Below are 23662 nucleotides of genomic sequence, written 5' to 3' on the forward strand. Positions count from 1 at the left end.
TTCCAAATCTGCCTGGTCCTTACTGAAAGAGTTTTTCTTTTTCTTATTTTCAATTCCTTCTTTTATCTGTTTAATCACTTACACATATTTTATAGTTTATTGATTTGTTTAGTGCTAGCTGTTGCTGCAAAAACGCAATCAGTCTCTGTGCCATGTATTCCTTGCAAACAGAAATCAGATCAACAGGTATTTGGGGCTGAGTGGTCTTCCTTGTGCCTATTTGAGTATACATCTTGGATCCTCCTCCTCCAAACCCATACTGTTCTCTCCATTCTGCAAGGTTGAGAATGGAGGATTGTATTTTGGAAGTTTCTATCAAGTAGGCCTGAAAGTGACACATTCCATAGGCCAGAACTTGGTCATATGGCCATAGCCAACCATAAGGGAAACTTGGAGATGTAATGACTCCATCTCTGAATCCGAGAGGAAGATGAAATACATTGAGAGAACAGCTAGCCAGTCTACACCACATAGTCTCCGTCCAATAATTCTATTCTGCTTTTCTTGACAGATTAGTGATGCGATTTGTTTCTGTCTGCTGCTGACATCATGATAGCTTGCTTCCTCTTGTATTTTGTTATTTTAGATTCAAAGTTTCCATTTGGTGCGACTTTATCTCAGAAATCCTGTGTCGTCTGAGTTCCCAGACCTCATAAGTAAAGCAATACAAATATGAGCACAAAAATCCATGTGAATGGAAGCATGTGGTCATAAAATGTTAGGGGGAAAATTTTTTTTCTACCCTTCCCACAGCCAGAACTGAAGCAGACAATATTTCTTTTCATTTCCTATTGAAGGTGGGCATTTTCTTTTGGTCCACATTTACACGGAGAGCAGAGATCCTTTGCAAGTCCAGGCTTCATGCTCAAATCTGTTGCTCAAATTCCCACATCCTATGTGACCATTAGCACTCAAGCCCTTTGATCACCACTATCAACAATTGCCACAAGCACGGCTGAAGCATCGGTGCTCCCTTTCAGCCCTAGTGTAGAACTTACACGTTGTCTTGTGGACGACTATCAGCCAAGCCTTCGGTCACCACTATACAGACGTGCCTCCTGGCACAGCAGCTGTGTCAGCTCTCACTTTCCACTCCAGCTGTCCATTCACTCTTTGTTTTTGGAGCCGAGGTGTTACACTTTCAATCATGAGCATTTCAGTATACCTTTACAATGGTGTTTGCAATATTCTAAGTGCTTTTGTCATGAGAGAATTTTCAAAGTCCCTTCTCTTCTATATTCCTGAAACAGAGTTTTATCTTCTCTCTCTGACTTTTGTGATATTTTAACAATTTTAATAACCGTAATTCATTTAAGAATGTCTAAAGTGAGTTATGATTAGTCTCCTCCCAAGATATACAAGATGCTTATTATCTGTTACTTCCAGTTACTCCACTGCCTCCTGTCTTACACACTTTTCTTTTCCATAATTTTTTATATCTCCAGAACTTGGGTAAACCTTAATTGGACTTACCCATGTATCTAACAGATTCTTCGATCCCCATTGGATCTAGTATCCTATTCCTTCCTAGTGTGGAGACTTCCCTCCTCCTAAATGACACCCTTTGTAAGTTCTTTTATGAATGTCTATAAGTGGTAGACACCTCCTGCCTCGTGGTTTCTCTAGAAAATGTCTATTTCATGCCTACGCTTAATGGTAGTTTACCTGGGCTTGGAATTCTAGAATGATAGTTAATTTTTCTGAGCACCATGAATATATAATATTATCTTTCGACATTTTATTGATGTTAACTTTAACGTCAAGCTTACTGTTTTTTGTAGTTATCCTGTCTTTTTTCCCCAGGCTGCTTGTAAGATCTGACTCTGAAATTTCCTTTAGAATATTTCTAGGTATAGATTTATTGTTACTTATCCTTTTGGGGGGTAATTATACTTCTGGGATCTAACGATTTAAGATAAGTCTGGAATATTTTCAATCATTTTCACATCATATATTGCCTCTTTCCTTTCCTCAAAGACATTCCATTAGATATGTTAGACCATACAGTTTTATCCCACAAGCTCATTAAACCTTACATATTTGTTTTTCACTCTAATCTGCATTCCCTTTAGTCCTTTCTTCTGGTTAACTAATTCTGTCTTCAGTTGTATCTAAACTGTTATTTTACCCGTGTAAGGTGTTTTAAATTTTAATAAAACTTTTGTTTATAAAATTCTACTTTTTTATACCTACCCCTTCGTGGTATCTTATTTTTCAGATTTTAAGATTGTGTCTTAATCATTTAAAATATGCTTTTTATAATTTATCATACCACTTTTATAAATTCTTAGCATTCTAAACCTACTTTCAGTTGATATTAATTACATTCAATCATGTTAGGTTTTTTCATAATGGGCCTTATAACTTGGCATCTTTAGCTCATAATTTGTCATGCTTTATCTATGGAAATACCGTGCAGCTTGTCAGAGTACAGAACCAAGAAACCAGAAGTCAAAGCCAAGCACCATGGGGAAAGCAAAACAAAAGCAAGAAAAAAACCCTCCAGAGAGTAGGGCTGAGCCTACATCAGAGAACTGCCAGCATGCACCTGGGTGTACCTCAGAATTGCTGTGGATACACAGCATATGTATCCGACACTGTATCACTGTTACATAACAAATTTTTTTTTTTGCCATCTTTTTAAGTGGGTATATCAGTAGCAGTTATCCAATGCCTGTATCCCCACAGATGTGTATGTTTGGAAGAGGGGTGTGGCTAGAGGGGGCAGAAAACTTACCTCTTTGCTTCACAGGTCTTCATATCAAGGGTGACTGTATCTGAAGAACTTAATCTGGCCTGGATCTGATTTAGATTATGAGATCCTGGGCCTTGAACCGGACCCAAATGCTGTAATGAAATCAAATTTTTGAGGGGTCTTGGGAGAAGGTAAGTATGTTTTGCAAGTGAGAGGAATTTAAATAATTTGTAGCCCAAATGCAGACTGTGGTGTTTTTAAAATATGTCCATAAATCCTTTAACACTCTTCTCATTGAGGGCAGTTTCCGTGTCCCCTTCCTTCAAATCTCAGCTGATATAAGTAACTCACTTTTAACAAATAGAATATAGCAGATGTGATGCTGCAGGACTCCTGAAGCTATGTCATGAAAGGCAATGTTGATTCTGACTTGTTTGCAAAGACGCTTGCTTTTGGAACCTTGGGGCCACCATGCAGTGGAAATCCCAAGTCACACGGAGAGGCCAAATGCTGGTGCTCCTGTGAACCCTCACTGAGGACCCAGACTACAGCCAAAATCAACTCACAGACATGTGAAGACTCCTCTGATTGATTCCAGCCACCAGCCACGGAGTCACCCTGACCTGTCAAGTCTTCACGAGCCTGTGCCCCAGACACCATGCAACATGTAGAAGCTTCCTCCTATGCTTTTCCTGAATTCTAAACCCACAGAACCCATAAGTATATGGAAAGGTGGTTTTCAGCCAGTAGTTTTGTAAGAATTTGTTATCTAACAATAGAAACCCCAATATAGGATTTGTAAATTTATATTTATACTAGAAGCTAAAACTTCATAATGCTTTATCTTGAAACTGTTGTGTAGCCTGGGTGTAGAGTTTCTCTTGCTACGGAAATGCAATTAATTTAGAATATACTTTTATATTTATTTTTCGGCTAGACTTTTCCTAGGTACAGTTGTGGTGGACACTGAAGCCACACCAACTGGATGGCACACATTTAGTGACAAATTCTTAGAGGAATCCCAGCTGGAGTCCAAGAAAAAAACAAAGACTTGTCTGTCAACTCCCTGTGTTTGTGGGTTTCTATTTCAGCCAAGTTTTTCATTGAGGGTTAGTTTTACTGTAGGGGTTTCATTGTGAAACACGGATCCTTCAGGGTCCCAGTACAGAGTTCCTCTTCCAGTAGGGATAGTAAAACCCAATCCTCTAGGTTCTAGAGAAGCTCCCCACCCATCCTCCCATACCCATCAACTTAGGGAAGCGGTACACCAGCCTCAGCACTGGATGCTCATTGAGCTTGTTCTGAACTCCTCCTCCTTTGTGGAAAACGAGGCATTGTGCTTTCCTTTATATGACCTCAATTTTGCAGGTACAAGAATGCTTGATATAATTTGTCTTGCATATCCAGGCGTTTACAGTGGAAGGTTTTTCAGATTAGCTACTCATGCACAGTGCCATGCCTTATTTTATTTTTTGTTATGAACAAAAAATGGTGCCTTTAGAAAACATAAATAAGCATTTTCAATGTTTTTTACTATGTATTTGTTCAAATAATGATAAATGTTTTTATTTTACCAAAATGAAGTAATATCAGACACAGTGTCTTCTAACTCTTTTTACTTAAAGATACTTCATGGCTATATTATCCATGTTATTAAACACAACATTTATTAAATACTCATAACTTTTATTGCCTCTATTTTGTACTATTGGATTACTTCAAATATTTTCTGTTAGTCTTCTAATATTGGCTGGTTATGTTTCAAATATTTCAAAATTAAAAGCAGATTTGTGATGATTATCTAAATATTTTCTGATGTGTGGTCTATGTTTTGGCTTATGGTACCTGCTTGATTTCTCTCCAAGGGGAGGTGGTTTTGTATTTTAATTAGGCATGCATCTTCATTATGCACATCAATTCATATAGAACTATTTTAACCCACCACCGAACTTGATTGTCACGGTAGCTGTGCTGCTTTAGTCAACTGGAAACAGAGCAGCTAAATCCCAGATACTCTGGAGTTGGACTGTCCAACACAGTAGCCATTAGCCACATGTGGCTATTGAACACTTGAAATGCAGATAGTCTGAATTGAGATATGCTGTAAAAGCCAGATTTTGAAAACTTAGTACAAAAAAAGAAGATCAAATATCTCATTACTAAGTGTACACTACGTACATATTGAAATGACAATACTTGGAAATACTGGCTTAAGTAAAACAAATCATTAAAATTAATTTCACCCGTTTAGTCTTACTTCTATTTTTAGTGCTTAGGGGACTGCTGAAGGGCCAGATGGTGAATGGGAAGTTCCTTTTGATAGCGAAAGTACACAACTTTATTCCAAGTGGAGACAAAGGTTGGGGTTACAAGCTGAACAGGTGAAATCCAGTCACATTCGTCTCTCCATCTGACGTTGGGAATGGATCCAGAGAATGGAGATGATGGTTTCACCCAAGTATTTTCGCAATTAGGAGCTCCTTTATGAAATAAATGCATATCTAGCCAGGAAAATAGTCCATTTTTATTCTGGTCTCACGGATATGTACAGGAGAAGAAATTAATAGTAAAATGGTGTGTTCATACATTGTTGTAGACTTTCAAAATACATTTTTAAAAGAACAATTTAATGAAACACATTTATAGCACTTTTTCCATTCTTGAAACTTCCAAAAGTGACTTTTTTCAGATTGAAAACAAAAATGAATTTGCCTCAACTTTTGTTATACTGTTACTAATGAGCTCAGAGTGAAAATTATGTCTTAAAAACATAATAATAATATCTTAAACATAATAATGATAATCTTGAACATAATAAAGATACTATTAAACAGTTGTCTTAAATTTACCAAATAAATAGATGTGCTATTATAAGATAATACTATTCCTGTTGTTTCTCTATCTCTTTCAGGATCATATATGTAACTTCAAAATTAAATCGCCCCTTTTAATTTTCTCTTTTCCACGGCCCAATATTGTCTCACAGAACACAATGTGTTATTATCATCTACCCTAAGTCTATCCTATTGCGTTAGTAAGAAAAACCAACTTAATAGCAGCAGCAACGGATCAACGAGTATATAAAAGCTACGGTGCCTGGCAGCACATTGTTAAACCCTCTGTCATGTGCATTATGGGTACATCAGCCCTTTATGTTCTCACAGAAACATCTTTATATCTACAAGTTTTTGCTACAACTATTTACTTCTGTTTTCTAGCGTAGTACCATTCAAACTGCAATACCTGTTTTCATTACATTTTCCAGAATGCCTAGGTACGGTTTTTGAAAGCACATTTTAAAAAATGTACATTGAAAACTTCTATTATGATCTTTTTTTGAAGTAGTGCACCTTTTCTAAAGTATTTTTAATTATTTTATATTTATAAAAATATATTTTGTAAATATCAAGTACCCTATAAAATATATGTATATTATGTTATTTAAATAGAACCTAGAATACTTGACATTCAACAAATATATACTGAATGAATAACTTTTTTGATGACGTTGGCAGTCCTTAGTGGTTGGCTAATCAATTTCCATCCCCAAGGATGTTCTGCCTCTCCCATCTACCAACTGTAGAGGCAGGCATAGTTAAGTCTCAGTGCGTCAGCCTCATTGCCCTTAGAGGGAATCAAATGACACAGCTATGGATAATAAGATGTATATGAAAGTCTGCAAGGGGTGGTCATGAGAAAACTTTTGCTTCCTTATGAACAGGGCAGCTATAGCTTGAACCATTCTCCCCGCTTCTTCCTGCCCTTTAAGGTTATTCTTACTGGAGCCATGGTGATCATCTTAGGGTCTTGGGGAGAGGCCATGAGAATTGCAGATACAGAAACTGCAAGATTATTGAACTGCTATGGCTATTACCGTCACTACCAATTCTTCTTAGGTGATAAAAAATAAGAAAAAAACTAATTTGTTTAAGCCATTGCTAGGCAGACTTTCCTTGACAATGACTATGATAAGAAATAATACAATGACCAAGATGAAAGTATTATTGAGAGCCAGGTCGTAGACATCACTCAAACACAGTGACCGCACCAATTCTTTGTTTTATCGCATGGCCTCCTTTTCCAGTCCTCTTTTCCAACTCTGCTTTCTTGGAAGGGAATTCATGAGCTGTAATACTTGAGGACATTCTCCTCTGTAGGTTTCAGGATTTTCTTATCTGCCATATTCACCACCCGTCCAGGAGCAAGACCAAAGAAAATCTGCCTTGGGTCCTTTCGAGTAGTAACTTTGAAGAGTTCATCTTTAGTAACGTCAGGTAAAATATAACCATACTTCTGGGCGAGTTCAAGTCTTGCTTCAGGAAATTTGGCCGGATCCGCCAGGTCACCACGATTCTTTGCATCAGTATAATACGGCACCAGTGCTTCAGGTGCAAGCATTCGTTTTGGAATGGGTTGTCCACGCAGAAAGAATGGAACAGGTTTGCATAGAATTTCTAAAACAATTTTTAAATTAAAAAAAGAGAAAGGCAAATGTTGACTATTTTATTTACATGATGGTTTTCTTTTAATAATGGTATTTTATAATCATTAATTTTTAAATATGACCAAGATGAGAACTTAATTCCAAGAACTCTTTTAATTAAATAAGCTTGTTTTAAGTAAACAAATGGAAATGCTTAATTTTCAAAAGTTTGTATCTTGAAAGTCAGAGTTACTCCTGGGTTACCAACCATTAGTGAGTTTCTAGACATAGGTAACATTGTATTTAAGCCCTGTGTTCAAAAACAAAAACAAAACCTTTTTATGACCTACTGGCTGAGGTCTATCAGAGGACAGAGCCCCACCAGCCACAGCACTAATAAGAAATCCTGAAACAGAAAACAGAGGTGTCCAAACGGCAAGTCAAACAGCCATGAGGACTTTTACAATCCTCACATGCAGCCAGCATGAGACAAAGAGGGAGAGAAGAAAATGACTGCGGAGCAAGCTTACCCAGACTTCTGGGATCACAGAAGGCTGTAGTAACGACACCACCACTCTCTTCGATTGCAGCAATGGCTAGTTCCGAAGCCAACTGTACTTCAATATTAACTTTCGCCTTAAAGGTATCAGCACCCTGTAACACGTCAAAATAGTCTGTGAGTAGCTAGCTTGGCTAAAAGTAAATTAACTATGGCAAGCTTCCTTTTTACACTGTGTTTCCTCCTCCAAAATGCCCACAATGTAACAGCAATTCCTACTTCAAAGACTTCTGCTTCCAGGTCCTATCAAATAACATCAAATTCTTTTACATTTTCTAGGCCCCCTTCTTTTACCAATTTTCCTTCCCTGTGAGCAGAGATGACTATATTTTCACTTGATGTATTTCGTAGACACCAATATAAGCACCCATTCCCAGTACTTCGGTAATAGTTGGCTGTTTAACCCTCATAACAACCCTATGACAGGATTATTGCTAAACCAACTTCACAGATGGGGAAACTGAAGCACAGATAGGTTAAATACCTTGCCCAAAATCACAAAGCTAGGATTCTAACCCAGACAGTCCAGCCACAGTATGTGTTCTTAACCACAACATTATGCTGTAGGATACAGATCATGACTTATCTTCCTATCCCTTAACAAGCAAGAGGCCAAGAGAAGGTTAAAGAGGGGGACGAGTGGGCTAGAATCAGCGAAAGAATAAAATATCTGAGCTTTGGAGGGGTCACCCCCTCTAAGAAAAAAGGGAGCAAAGGACAACAGAAATTCACTTTGCATTCATTATTGACTTTACTACAGCCTCTAAACTGACAGAAAATAAGTTTACCTTTCCCTACCATGGTCAACACTGAAAAATGTAGTCCTGAACTTTTTTAAGTTCTACTTTTGATCACTTTAGTTAGGATGTGCTATATTTTAATTTCAAAACAGATTCTGACAAAAATAAAAAGATGGCATCATTACCATTCTTTTTGTAGTGATAAGAATTTTTTCCTATTTTGGTGTGGTTGAAACAAGCTGGCTCCCAATCAAGTTCCTTTTATTAATTATGAACCTTTAATATATTTAAAAAATATTCCATCAATTCTAAGATACACTTTTTCCATCTATGATACCGACCTGCATTTTAATAATTATGGTACGTTTGACTCAATAAAGTAAGGTCTTGCCATATTATTTGTGATTTTTTTTTTTTTTTCTGCTGAGGAAGATTCACCCTGAGCTAACATCTGTTGCCCGTCTTTCTCTATTTTGTCTGCGGGTTGCTGCCAGAGCATGGCCGTCGACGAGTGGTGTGGGTCTGTACCCAGGAACTGAACCCAGGCCACAGAAGGGGAGGGCGCCAAACTTAACCACTAGGCCACAGGGCCAGCCCCTATAATTTGTGATTTTTAATTACTATTCCATAGATTGCTTGACCACTCCCCATCCTTGGACATTGGGGTTAGTTGCAGTATTTTAAGTATTATAAAAGCATTTTTAGGAATGTCTTTCTATCAGTTAGGTTTATTTTGTTTTTCCTTGAAAACATGTCTTTCCAAATTGGTAATTTTATGCTGAAGGATCAGAAAGTCTTATTATCCACTATTTACTACAAATCGGAAATCAATTTACAGAGCTGTAAACGATGTGGAACTGTACTTACACAACCACTGCCCTGGTGTCGTTTTCAGGATTATTTTTGTTAGTTTAATAGACACATACCTGTGAGTTGCTGGGATGCGCAGTTTAACAGCTGAAGAGGTCACGGATTTTTCCATGTCAATTTACATGTGCATTCCCTTATACACCCAGAGTAGGATACTGAGACTTAATCGCATATTTGGTAATCTATCTTCAAATCATCTTATTTGAAAATCCTTTATCCGTAAGGTTTACTTTTTCAAAGGAATCTAAAAGGTTTTTCCATAAACATATGCCTCCCTCTAGTGGACACTAAGTTACTCACACAGTTACATTACTGACAACAAGGAGGAGGAGCAGTTAATTAACAACCCGTTTATTTGCTTATGAAATGCCTGGCCAATGTCTATAAATAGAAAAGTCCTTTACTGCGATTAGAATTGGATTTGATCCCTTTCTTCCATAAATACTGAGTTATTATCATGAGCCAATATTTCCAATATTGCAAACATAGGAATGAATCACAGTACCTGCTCTCAAAGAACTTACATCACACTGAGGAAGACAGTGAAAAATAAATGCATTACTTAGTAATAAATGTCAGGTGTTCATATATTCAAAGAAAAAATACTTCGGGCAGAGTAATGCAGACAGAGTACGACTGTGGGGGAAGCGGGTGGGGGCTGAGTGTTCCTTTATAAAAGAAAATCAAAAAAGACCTTTCTGATATTATCAGATCTGAACAGAGAACCAAAGGGAGGGAGGGAACAAGCTGAACGGACACACGGGAGAAGAGCATTCCCGGACCATGGGAACAGAGGCCCCTCGACGTGATCATGCTGGCTTTCTAAAACCACAACTGAGTATAAACACAATCACCACTATGTAATGGTTATAACAATTCAAAAGGGATAAAAACAAAGGAGGCAGAGTATAGATTATATGAAAATCAGAAATAGCCTCCTATCTAACTCCAAAAATACTAATCCAGACTTACCTCCTCTACCAGCTGGACACCATAATCCCTTTTATATGGCTGGATGGTCACACCTCTCCCATTGACAAGCTGGGTTAAGTCAATAGGCTGAGTAGGATCAACTCGACCCAAATCAATAAGACACTGCAGCCTGTTGAGACTCAAAGGCTGATACCGGCGTCTGAAGCTACAAAACAAGAAAGTAACAGTTGGAAAACTCAACTCTCTTCCTCTTAAGTTCTCCACATCAACTTAAAAGTTTTGTTCTCTATTTTCCTCCAACAATTTAGATGGTAACAAAATAAGACCCTCCTGACTACAACAGAAACGTTATACTGCTTGATTTTTGGTAACGACACAAAACCAGTATTTCCTTTATTTTGCTAAAAATACTTTGCCTCTTAAGCATTTTACTTCACTCATTTACACAAATCAACAAACAAATTTGGGGAAAATTTAACCCACTATCTGAATTATGCATTAATGGAACTCAAAGTAACCATCGTAGTTGTCATTTATTGGGTAATCACAATGAGCCAGGTTTTTATATATATTATTGCTAAGCCTCTAAACAACCAGGAGAGCAGGCATCATTATCTCCATTTTGCAGGCTCAATGTCTGGGCTTTTTTCCCTGCTATTCCAAACTAATTGCACGACTAAAGATGCTTCAGAGGAACAGGGGCAAAAGTTTGCTTCAAAGTGACTATCAATTTCTACCAAGCTATTTTTTAGGTGATTCTCAGCGAAAAACAGGGCTTTCTACTTTAAAAAGCAGAACAACCTACCTATGTCCTTCATTAAACCCGTATTTTGGGATTTGTATGTAAAATGGAGTCTGGCCTCCCTCAAAGCCCAGTCGGGGCCGGGTTCCTCTCTGTCGTTCTCCTTTATCTGTCGCCTCTGCCACATCTTCTACCTCTTCTCCGCCCCCTCGGTCGTCTTTCCTAAAGGAAAGAACAAAGTTTTATGATCTACAGATGCCTTTTTATAAACTGTATCTCATCTTTTCGTTGTATATTTTTTGTTACACCATTTATTCATCCAACCAACCAGTACTAGCTAACACTACCTTGTGCCAAGCACTGTCCTAGCTGCTCTAGCGTCCAAACACTCTAAATCAGCATCTTTGCCTCTGAAGATGTACCTAATTCTTGCAACCAAAGTGCAAGCTGTGTTTCAAAGGCAAACTTCCAAGGATGGGATGGGGATAAGGGTTCTACAACAGGCTCGAACGGAAAAAAACCTAGAGTTAAACATCCACAACAAACAAAGCTTACATGATAGTTAAGAAATTCTATTTTGGAATTGTAAATATGTCATTGCTACCCATACATTATTTTATTTAAAGATTAATTTATAAAGAAAACATTTTTCTTAATTTACTTCCTGTCACTTCACGAAGGCAACGAACTGATTTTCAAAATTACAGTACGTCACCTAACAGCTTTTCTGGCTGTATTTAGTGATTTGAAGAGACATCTAACGGAATAAATCAATTCAACTCTTTCCCATGAAGCTATACTGGAAAAGTCCTTCATTTTAATTCCAATTTTGAACGGGACAATCATTTTGCAGTGCGACTTCGCTCCTACGCCCTAGCATAATTATGCTTTTAAGCATAAACCGTATTACGAGTTGACACCACGCGAGAAGATTTTCCTCTGCAGTTAAGGAGAACAGGGACTCAGAAACCCTACCTCCATCCCAATACCCTCTGGAGTAAGCAGTCCCCGGAAAGCGCGGGCAGTGCAGGGCCGCTTCCATCGCCCCGTGCGCCAGCGCTTGCCCGCAACGCCACCAGCCACTTACCAGTTTCCTGGAGCCCGGATTCGGCTTTAAGTTGGCCAGGCTAACCCGGGGCAGGGTCCGGAGCAGGTCCAGAGCCCTGGACCCACTGCCCTGCACCGAACCTGCCATGACCCCCCAGCAAGAGCCTCCAAGGGCACCGGGCCGCGTCGGAGCCCACGTGGTCTGGGGCGCTGCTTTACGGCTGCGGCCCCGCCCCTGTCGCAGTGCCGCGAGCGCGCCAGCGCCCTGGAATCCGGCAGCGGCTTCGGAAGCTTTAGAAGACTGACATGTCGGTGTTGCTCTGCCTTTTTTTTTTTTTGTAAATTCGCTGCGGATGTCTTCATGGTTTGAGAGATCGTGGCTTGAGCCCGGGCTTGAACGTCCGGTGTTCTCTTCCGCCACAGCAAACGCGCACTGCAAACGCTGCGGTCTGCGGTCCTCAAGAGGCAGCGTCTTCTCTGACCGCGCCGTGGAGAATGAGATAACCTGAGCGCAGAATTACTAATTTTGAATTTGGCTAATCAAACACAGTGAGATTAAACAATACTCAGAGTCCAGCTAGTAAAATGCCTGGCTAATACTAACCTGTGTAATGAAATTCAACCTACGCATTCCCATCAGTGTGCTTCTACGTGTACTGCATTGACCCACCGAGTCGCTGAGATACGAACTTCACTGAGCTGCTCGTGATGACAGGTGCCATAGGAGCGCTTGGCACGTGTCATCGCTGTGTTGTCAGCCTTATTCGATCAATAGCTTGTGGAGGTAGATGTTACTACCTTTTACGGACCGGGACGGTAAGGGTTGGCAAGGTCGGGTAGCTTGACCAAGGTCTCACAACAAGCGGCAGAGCCAGGACTCACACTTACACTGCCTCCTAGTAGAACAGTAGTGTTTCCTAGGATATAAAATTGAATATCTGCAGCATAGAACACATAACATTATTTTCAAGCTAAAAAATAGCTTCCCTATTTTTGTCTTAAGTGAATGTGGTATAGAAAACAAGGTTCCTTTCTTTTTCTTTCTCTTATTCTTTTTATATTTCACTTGTCTCGCTGGGGAGTTTTCTTTCTGGTTCCTCTTAGTGATCACAAATAGTGAAGGAGAGAAATTTTTGGAGGGGAGCTACTTCTATGTTTAATTAAACCCTTTTCAACTTATTTTAAAACAAGTATAAAATACTACAGAAAGAAAAATTTGCATTCATGCTTTATTTAAGCAATATTTATCAGCAAGACACTGAAACCTGTTACTGAAAAATATACGTGGATGAAGTCAAACAAGATCTCGCTCCCACGTTGTTTGAAATCGAGTAGGACAGACTTTCCCAAATTGAGTATTTTATAAAAGTTAAAAAAAAAAAGTACGTCTCTTGTGGACCTAATAATGCAAATTCAAGAAAAATACAGATATATGAGTTCTATAAAACAATGTGAAGATAAAGTCCAGACTCTATTTAGAAGTACAAAAGAAAATACTGAAAAAAAATAAGCTAGTTCCTGCCTTTAAGAGGTTTCACTTCAATATATTTCATAATCTTTTCTTTAGAATTTTCATACTTCTGAGAGGAAAATTACAAAATATGTTGCAAAATGTGCCCTCATCTACAGAAATATATACAATTTTTTTCTCTACCTAGAAAATCGTTTGCATTAAGTAATGAACTTTTGGATGAGTGTTAACACCAATAATGTTTCTCATGGAAAAAATGTGTATTGAATAAATGAGATACAGGAAATAAAAAACAATGTGCTGCATTTCTTGCAAGTAGATGCTCTTTGTTGTGTAGGTTATATAATGCTATTGGTGAACATCCGTTAATAATAGTGGAAATAATTGTTTGTAGTTAATTGTAGGCCGTTTGTTTATCCCATATCCAACATGTTGATGAAGCATATAAAACTGTCAAAATAATTTAATGAGTTTCATCTGTGTTTTAAGAATGTAGTTTAAGGTGTGTGGTGAATAAGTCATCAACCCTTACCTGAAGCCTATAGTTTTACATCATCATTATCACTGCATGATAATACTTACTAAGCACCCACCTGCTTGGGGTGTTGTGCTATACTCTGTTTAAATGATGTTAATGAGACCTTGCCATAAGAAAACATCTCAACAAGAGATTTAAAGTCCATCCTAATTCCAGTCCCAGTTGATAGTGACTACTGAATCATTACGTAAAAAGAATAAAACAAGCCCTGTAAAGATGGTGTAATTTGAAGTTCCTTGGGAAGGCCTCTTTCTCACACACTCCCAAATAATTTTCCCCTACCTATCCCAGTGCCTTAACAGTCTGCCAACAGAGATGAATTCTTTTGAGCTCATTATTTAGAGTTAAAATTCTCAAGGTGGGTAGAGAATGAGAGAGGGGGATGAAAATAAAAGGGGATAAATTTATCACATGAGGTACTTGGTATGAACCGTAATACTAATACACCGTGCAGTGAAGCATCTGATCAATTTAACCCTCTGTTTCTGAGATTAAAAAACAAAAACATGCATATAAAACTCTCCCATCTAATCTCCCTAAATGAGATCACACATTAAATAATATTTGGCAGGGATGGGAACAGGAGGAGGAAGGGAATTTCAGTTATTAGATTATTACTGATTTTTACCATGAGCCAAAACCAAATCATTTTTATTTTTTATTTATTTTTTAAATTTAAGTGCAAAAGCACTGAAGAGCTTTACTACAAATTACAACCTAGAAACACGTTAACTGAACAATTAAAATTCATACAATCAGATTTAGATATATAACAACACAAAGTAGGAACAGAATTACAGTACAACACAAGACAGATACATGAATTCATTAGAAAATATTGTAATAAATAATTCATGAATCATAGAGCAATTGATTTATGCATAAATATAACTAATTGCCTAACAATCAGTTTATATTAACAAAATCTGTCAAAATCAAGGCAGCCAGAGTTTTACTAAATTACTGTGACAATGGAAATACTGCAATTAAAAAACAAATACAAGTATTTGTACTGTAAACAACTAAAAAAATCAGTCTCACTAAAGTTAGTATACAATTTAATATAAAATTATCATTAGCTACCAGAAATGGTTTAAACAACTTTACTGAGCAGTAGTTTTCTAAAAACAGAGGCACCGTTTTTTCTTTTCCTTCTTTTTTTTTTAAAATATAAAATACTTGAGGAACATTCAAATAAGTAGAAAGCACATAATGGTTGCTTTCACCTTCATTAAAAGTCTGCTGAAACTGGATTTTTCAGAAAATTGTCAATTAATAAGTAATAACTGGTAACTAAATTTATAAAGTACTTTGAAAGTTTAACATAGAGAATATCTTAATGGAATCACTGGGGGGAAGGGGAAGCCATAAATTTCCCTGCCTTTCCAAGTTTGTATGATCAAAAGTGAACTCAGTAACTAGAAACATTTTGTTTCTTTTAAAAGTTAGGAGTTGGGGGCTGGCCCCGTGGCCGAGTGGTTAAGTTCGCGCGCTCCGCTGCAGGCGACCCAGTGTTTCGTTAGTTCGAATCCTGGGCGCGGACATGGCACTGCTCATCAGACCACGCTGAGGCAGCGTCCCACATGCCACAACTAGAAGAACACACAACGAAGAATATACAACTATGTACCGGGGGGCTTTGGGGAGAAAAAGGAAAAAATAAAAAAATCTTAAAAGTTAGGAGTTGATCATTACCTACAAACTATCAAAAAATATTTAATTTACTATTTCTGACCAAAAATAAATAATACAAGTACTAAAACGCGGCAAATTAACTATAATATTACCTATAAAACTACTGAGCACTGTGAAGTCAATAGCAAAATGATCCCTGATTTTATGAATCCTGTCAAGTTTTTGGTCAGGTCATCTTTTAAATGATATAAAAGTGTTCTGTAAGTATCCCTTTACTATAAACTTCTCAATCAATTTATTAATGTAAATATAGTGTGAGGAATAAAAAAGCTCAATACAATATAAATATTATGTAATGCCTTCAAGCCCCCAAATTTTTGCAAGTAAAATTCTGTATAATGAGGTCAATAAAATTGTGTTGAAACATTAACTTTGCTTTTCACTGGGGGCGCGGGGGGCGGGGAGGGGAAATACATTAAATCATCCAAGTTCTGGCCCTCACAAAATATGGCTTAATTCTTTAAAAAGAAAGATGACCCTGACATCTGCTGTTTTGCAATCTATTATGTATACTTTCTTGGGGGAATAAAAAAGAGCGAGAGGATTCATACCCTAGCATGCAGGTAACATTAATTGCTGAAGAGGGTTCAGTATAGATCGAAGAGACCAAATATCTACTTGGTTGTGTATTTCCCTCTCTTCAGTTTCCTTATACATATGTAAGCAGTTTTTCAATGTAATAGCTGAAAATCTCTTTAGTATTACATGTATATGTGATTATTAGATACACACAAACACAAGTGTAAAAACACAAGTATTTGACAAGGTGCACTTATTTTTTAAATTCAGCTTTAAGTATTCCTTTTGGACTTAGGAAAACTGGCTTAGAAAAATGATCAGAACCTGACTTTTAACAGAGCAAAGGGGCACTCGGAGAACTGTGAACATATGAAGCAAATCCCCAATCTTTATATGGAGGCACATGCTTTATAACATTTTACCACTAAAACGGCATACTCCATAAATCCAACATGGATACTCTGAACCACATTTTAAAACTGCTATATAAAAATTACTGGTCTCTTTTATGAGGCTAGTAAAAGTTAAAATGCACTGCCCAGCTTCTAACTGCCCAATTAGTAGAGTTTACATTACTGAAAGTTCAAAACAGCTTCAGTGTTAAATATTTGTAAATCCATTTAAGACCCTGAACAAACTGCAAATTTGGTTATTAGCAAAACGATAATGTATCGCCCACCAAAATGAAATCTGTAATTCATTTTTGATAAACTGAAAATGTTTTGAAATGTCACAGCAGCAAATATATTAAAGTTACACTGAGGTTTTTCAATAGTAGGAGTCTATCACAATCCTTAAAATTTAAAGTAGTCATAACATCAACCAACCAGCACATTTAAACCAAAATGATCATTCTCAAGCTTTTTCTGTGCCCATTATAAACATGCTCTAAGTTGCATTCCAACTTTCTTTTCTAATCTTACACATTAGCTTATTTTTCAAATGAAAAACAAAATTAAATTATTTTAATAATTAAATTTAAATTACTTTTTGTTCTTAGTATTCCATCTTATATTAAAGGATTTTATAGCTCCTGGGGTTAACAATGTGTCAGTTTTTTTCAAAAAGTGTATACCTTATAAACCCCAACTTCCTGCTACAACAACTGTTAAATGATAAATATTAAATTTCATTATACATATCATTTAAGGTTTTCTTGTCTATTCCTGGTGGATGCACTTGAGTGCATTTCATATTTCATAGAATGCACTGTAGTGTCCTAATACTGTATATATTAATTTTTCTTAGTATGGAGATAGCTGCGTATTTAAACTCTGATTGGTTGGTTGACGTACTTACAGTAACTCTAAGTATGTTAGGTAAAAATGTTTAAAAACTATTAATATCATATTTCCATTATAAGATGGTTTAACTGAATGGCTGGGGTGGTCTTTCACCTATAAAAATGTTTCACTTGACAATTACTTGTTTTCCCACAACGCTTTATGCTATTGACTACTAAAGAAAACCTCAATCTTTTTCACCTATTTATACAAGGATTAAATACAAACTATCAGAATTAAGTAAGCAACTATATAATTCTGTCCACAGTGAAAACCCTGAATAAAACTTTTTTTCAAAAGGCATGTAAGTGGTTTTTCAACTGCAAAATTTCATGTCTCCTGTCAGAGTGAGCATCTGTAATTCCCACGTGTGTGTATATAGACACACAAACACACACCTGTGCACATACACACACACACACAAACACACGTACAAACATTTTCCTAACAAGTAATCTACACAGGCTTGCTGCTGTTTTTGCAGCTGCCAGTCCCTGAATCTGTCATATTATATAACCCAGTGTCTGGTACTCGGAGTTTCTTCGGAGGAGGAGTCTTCAGTGTTCCAGATCTTTCTTTTACCTTGTATTCTAAAGTGCCGTGAGGTACCCCATAAATTCCTTGTGCTTTGGAAGCACTCATTTTGCCACTCATTACCATTGCAATAGCCTCTTCCATTATTTCATGATCATACTGCCGATAACGGCCACGTTTTTTCCTGGGCTGCTTATTATCTTTTCGATCCAATCCATCTTCAGTATTTTCAGAGGTTCCATCAACTGTTCCATTTTTAGAATTAAGACACAAAGGAGAGAGGTCCCCGGGTAGAAAGTAAGAGTCAACACTTGAGTGAGTTACGGGCCCAGAACATTCTATTTTCTTCTGTTTAGGGAGTATATTTTTCAGTTTTTGGAGAGCTGATCCTTCTAGGACTGGAGAGGTTTTGGAAACTTGATACATAACATCCAGCAGACCAGGACCATCAGGTTGTGGTTTTGAAACAGAACTTACTCGTAGTTGAGGAATTTTTAACTGTACAGTAGGACGTGAAGTTTCATATTGTAGGCTTTCATTTTTTTCTTTAAATTAGATTGAGTTTACTTTTTTCTGTGCGCTCTGCTTGAGCTCTTGCCCACAGGGCTACTTTATGCAGCACTGCACAAGTTTCTTTACTGTCTTTATATGAGTAACTATCACTGAAATCTCGAGCTTTGTTTTTAAAAGATGCAGGCTTCCCTGCTGGTAAGGCTTCTAAGTGGAGAAGTAAAGTTTTTTGAGGTATGCCTGCTTTATTTCTGTCCAGTGCTCCAGACTGAATGTCTTTCAAAGCTTTTGAGAGCAAACCATCTGCAAACTCAGCACTTCTCTCCACATAGTCCTCTCTGTTTCTCTGTAGTCTCCCAGCCATTGAATTTTCAGAAGAAGGATCGCATACGGACGACTCTTCAGATTTTATGCTGGTTTTCTTTGTAGAGAGATCTAACACTCCATCCCCTTGCTGAGTATTTTGTTCTTGCATTCGATTCACAGTGAGGTCTAAGGGGCCTTCCTGTTCTTCCTGAAGGGAGTTTTCTGCTTGATTCATTTGAATACTTTTACATATTAGACTTGGTCCAATTGAACCATTTCTATTCTCTTGAATTTTACCACTTTTTGAAATATACTCAATTGCAAACTGACGTATCATCTTTTTCATTAATTCCTGAGCAACTAGGGGAATGTTAGGATCACAGTTCTGAGGAAGGTCTTTCTTTCGAAAGAGTGCATTTAGCTAATTTTCTGCTTGGCATTCAGTCTTTCAGTGTTGGACTGGCCCTGAGATGACAGTTTCTCTGTTGGTGTTGACTGTGAAGAATCAAGAGATGGTAGACAATCCTTCAAATAAACTCAGGGCTCTTCGTAGCCGTGGTCCATAAAGCCCTTCTAAAATACTCTCAAAACCTACACAGTGCATGAGACGGTGGCGCCAAGAGTCGAGTTCCCGCCGGCATCCTCTCCTCTCCGCCGCGCACCGAGGGCTCCAGCACCGGGCGGCGAGGGCAGCGGCCACTCTCTCTCTTCCCTTGTCCATCCGCGTCCCGCGTCACGCGCCCTCATTTACATACGAGCGGCGCAGGCACGAGGCAGGGGCGCGAGCCCCGGAGCGCCAAAAACAAATCATTTTAAGAATGAGACCAAGAATAGACTCATTTTGTAATGATCAAAGTTGAGGAGCAGAAAACAACCAGAGATGTGCTTTTCCTCAGTGAAGGCGGGAGGAAGCCAGGGGCAGGAGGGCAGTGAATCCCTTTGATACTGGGAGAAAACCAATTCCGAGAGAGCCAATCAGAGGGCACGGGAAGGGGCTGGAAATAAATGTCACCTCGACAAAACCTACCCAGTTGTATCAAAGCTTGGCCCTGACTTCAAGGCCTTCATTCGCAGTTAAATAGTTTCTGTTTTAATTTTATTAAAGTATACTAACGCATACATTTGTTATGAAAAAAATCAAGTCATACAAAATAATAATGAGGGACAAAAGTTCTCCACAGGCAATTACTTTTCACTTTGTTTTTTATTTCTTCCGGTGACTGCCTCCATATTTATAAATTAAAGGATCTCAATCACTAATTGTTTTATCAATTTTTGACATTGTGGATTCACTTATGACAGGTGAGGATTTAGATAATTTAAACTATTTCCTCTTAGTATTTTAGTTATTTTATGATAAACCGTATAATTTAAATAAGGTAAGTACTTCAAACATCTGTTTTTTTGGATTTTCAACTTTCAAAATTATACATTAGCTCCTCACTCTGTGCGAGATGAAGATACTTACACACCTAACCTCTCACACTTCTTTGCTCCTTCTACTTGCCAACTTCTGTTAGCTATATATTTTCTTTAACATTGTTATAGATTATAATGTACTTATACACTTTAAGTGATCATTTAGGGTAAATAAGAAGCTACAACAATCACTGTATTTGCTCTCTCTAGAACACTTTTCATTATTGCCCTCTTTCCTGGCCACAAAGAACTGGCTTTCAGGTTGACAAGCTTTCTTTAAATTCCTGATCACAAACCTTAAGCTGGTCATCCTTTTCCAGGGTTTTAGAAAACTTACTTTTTCGCTCTCCGCGATGACTATTTTGTATGTTCTCTCTTGGCCAATGATTTTCCTTTACACTTCAGAAAAAAGTCACGAGATAGGGAACTTCTCCCACATCCCACCACTAAATGTACAATCCTTCCTACAACTGCATTTATCTTCTGCATCATATTAAAGAGAAGGAAGTGGCTTTTCTTCTGTTAATCTTCAGTCTTTCCAGCTGTGATCTGGACTCCTATGTCTGCTACCCACTTAGGGGTTTAGTTGTTTTCCTTATCCCCTCTCTTTACTGCATCATCAATCTCTCCTCAGGCTGGATGGTCTCTTCATCATAAAAAATGTTGTAATATCGCTCACCTTAAAAAAACAAAGACAAAACACCACTTTTCTTTACCCCGTAATCCCTCTAGCTGAGCCTATTTCTCTGCTTGCTTTCATAGCAAAACTTCTTGAAAGAGTTCTACGTGGACTCTCTTTTCCTCCTCTTTGATTCATACGTTTTCCTATGAATAACCTCCATATTGCCAAATCTGATAAGAAATGCAAATCAAAATCACAATTGAGATATCACCTCACAAATGTTAGGATGACTATTACCAAAAAACAAAAAATGGCAAGTGTTGGCAAGGATGTGGAGAAATTGGAACCCTTGTACACTGTCGATGGGAATGTAAAATGGTGCAGCCACTATGGAAAACAGTATGGAGGTTCCTCAAAAAATTAAAAGTAGGGGCTGGCCCAGTGGTGTAGTGGTTAAGTTCAGCTCTCTCCGCTTCTGCAGCCCAGGTTTGCAGGTTCAGATCCCGGGTGCAGACATACACCGCTTGTCAAGCCATGCTGTGGTAGCAACCCACATATAAAATAGAGGGAGATTGGCACAGACGTTAGTTCAAGGCCACTCTTCCTCAAGCACAAAGGGGAAGATTGGCAGCAGATGTTAGCTTAGGGCCAGTCTTCCTCAAAAAAAAGAAAAATTAAAAATAGAGGCTGGCCTGGTGGTATAGTGGCGAAGTTCATTCGCTCCACTTTGGCGGCTGGGGTTTCATGGGTTCAGATCCCAGGTGTGGGCCGACACACCATTCATCAAGCCACTCTGTGGTGGCATCCCACGTACAAAAAATAGAGGAAGACTGGGGCCAACCCGATGGCATAGTGGTTAAGTTCGTGTGCTCCACTTTGGCGACCTGGGGTTCGGAGGTTCAGATCCTGGGCATGGACCTAGCACCATTCGTCAAGCCACACTGTGAAAGCATCCCACATACAGTAGAGGAAGATTAGCACAGATGTTAGCTCAGCGACAATCTTCCTCAAGCAAAAAGAGGAAGATTGGCAACAGGTGTGTTAGCTCAGGGTCAATCTTCCTCACCAAAAAAAACCACATTAAAATAGACTACCACATGATCCTGCAATTCTACTCCTCGGTATATATGCAAAGACTTGAAATTAGGATTGTGAAGAGATATCTACACTCCCACATTTATTGCAGCATTATTCACAATAGTCAAGATATAGAAACAACTCAAATGTCCATCAATAGTCAAGTGGATAAAGAAAATGAGGAAAATGCGAGATAGACACACAATTAAACATTATTCAAACTTAAAAATTAAGGAAATACTACCATTTGTAAAAGCATAGATGGACCCGGAAGATATTATGCTAACTGAATACCATTCACAATCGCAACAAAAAGAATAAAATACCTCGGGGTAAATTTAACCAAGGAAGTGAAGGACCTATATAATGAAAATTGCAAGGCCTTTCTGAGAGAATTGGATGACGACATAAGGAGATGGAAAGACATTCCATGTACATGGATTGGAAGAATAAACATAGTTAAAATGTCCGTTCTACCTCAAGCAATCTACAGATTCAACGCTATCTCATCAGAATCCCAATGACATTCTTTACAGAATTAGAACAAAGAATCCTAAAATTTATATGGGGCCACAAAAGACCCCGAATTGCTAAAGCAATCCTGAGAAAAAAGAACAAAACGGGAGGCATCACAATCCCTGACTTCAAAACTTACTACAAAGCTACAGTAATCAAAACAGCATGGTACTGGTACAAAAACAGGTGAACAGATCAATGGAATAGAATTGAAAGCCCAGAAATAAAACCACACATCTATGGACAGCTTACCTTCGACAAAGGAGCTGAGTGCATACAATGGAGAAAAGAAAGTCTTTTCCAAAAATGGTGCTGGGAAAACTGGAAAGCCACATGTAAAAGAATGAAAACTGACCATTCTTTTTCACCATTCACTAAAATAAACTCAAAATGGATCAAAGACCTAAAGGTGAGACCTGAAACCATAAGGCTTCTAGAAGAAAACGTAGGCAAGTACACTCTCTGACATCAGTATTAAAAGGATCTTTTCGGACACCATGTCTTCTCAGAGAAGGGAAACAACAGAAAGAGTAAACAAATGGGACTTCATCAGACTAAAGAGCTTCTTCAAGGCACATGAAAACAGGATTGAAACAAAAAAAACAACCCACTAACTGGGAAAAAATATTTGCAAGTCATATATCTGACAAAGGCTTGATATCCATAATATATAAGGAACTCTCACAACTCAACAACAAAAAATCAAACCACCCGATCAAAAAATGGGCTGGAGACATGAACAGACATTTCTCCAAAGAAGATATACAGATGGCTAATAGGCACATGAAAAGACGCTCATCATCGCTGATCATCAGGAAAATGCAAATGAAAACTACACTGAGATATCACCTTACACCCATTAGAATGACAAAAATATCTAAAGCTAATAGTAACAAATGTTGGAGAGGTTGTGGAGAGAATGGAACCCTCATACACTGCTGGTGGGAATGCAAACTACTGCAGCCGCTATGGAAAACAGTATGGAGATTCCTCAAAAAACTAAAAATAGAACTACCATACGATCCAGCCATTCCACTACTGGGTATCTATCCAAAGAGCTTGAAGTCAGCAATCCCAAAAGTCCTATGCACCCCAATGTTCACTGCAGCATTATTTACAATAGCCAAGACATGGAAGCAACCTAAGTGCCCATCAACAGATGA

At 38.1% G+C, this 23662-nt stretch overlaps 2 pseudogenes; both read right to left on the bottom strand.

Annotated features, from left to right (window-relative positions):
- Positions 1-5206: 5206 nt before the first annotated feature.
- Positions 5207-13488, bottom strand: LOC138915585 (large ribosomal subunit protein uL15m-like; annotated as a pseudogene).
- A 1175-nt stretch (positions 13489-14663) lies between these two features.
- LOC138915563 (ligand-dependent nuclear receptor corepressor-like protein pseudogene) lies at positions 14664-19734 on the bottom strand (annotated as a pseudogene).
- Between the last annotated feature and the right edge of the window lie 3928 nt (positions 19735-23662).

Source organism: Equus caballus, chromosome 9 (genome assembly GCF_041296265.1).
Source record: "Equus caballus isolate H_3958 breed thoroughbred chromosome 9, TB-T2T, whole genome shotgun sequence".
NCBI lineage: Eukaryota > Metazoa > Chordata > Mammalia > Perissodactyla > Equidae > Equus > Equus caballus.